Source organism: Arachis duranensis, chromosome 10 (assembly GCF_000817695.3).
Source record: "Arachis duranensis cultivar V14167 chromosome 10, aradu.V14167.gnm2.J7QH, whole genome shotgun sequence".
NCBI classification, from domain to species: domain Eukaryota; kingdom Viridiplantae; phylum Streptophyta; class Magnoliopsida; order Fabales; family Fabaceae; genus Arachis; species Arachis duranensis.
The window spans coordinates 27,032,023-27,032,526 of record NC_029781.3 but is presented as its reverse complement, the minus strand read 5'-3'; positions in this window follow the sequence as shown (position 1 = coordinate 27,032,526).

The window sequence follows — 504 nt, the reverse complement described above, 5'->3', positions numbered from 1 at the left end:
ATTTAAAATATAAATGACAAAATAACTTTATAATAATTTAACTTATTTTTATTATTTTATGTAAAGAAAATTTTATTTATTAAGGTATAATATTAAAATTAGTCCTATAAAAAATACTTCAAATTTAATCCTATGAAAAAAATAAAAGAAATTTATATAAGGACTAATTTGATTAATTTTTAAAATTTTAAAGATGAAAATGACTTACGTCTAAACTTTCAGGGACTATTTTGATTATAAATAATTTTTTTACACGTCAAGTGACACGTGACATGCTAGGTGTCACTGATCTGACACGTAACCAATCATATTGTGACACGTGGCATTATCCTGCCACATCATCATCCCACGTGGTACTTAACGTGACACATCATCAGCTGTTATTATCTAACTAACGGATGAAGCAATTTGACTTACATTTTATTTTTTAAGGACTAATATGACTAAAAAAATCTTTTGAGGACTAATTTGAAGAATAGGTAATCTTTCAGGGAAGAATTTAAC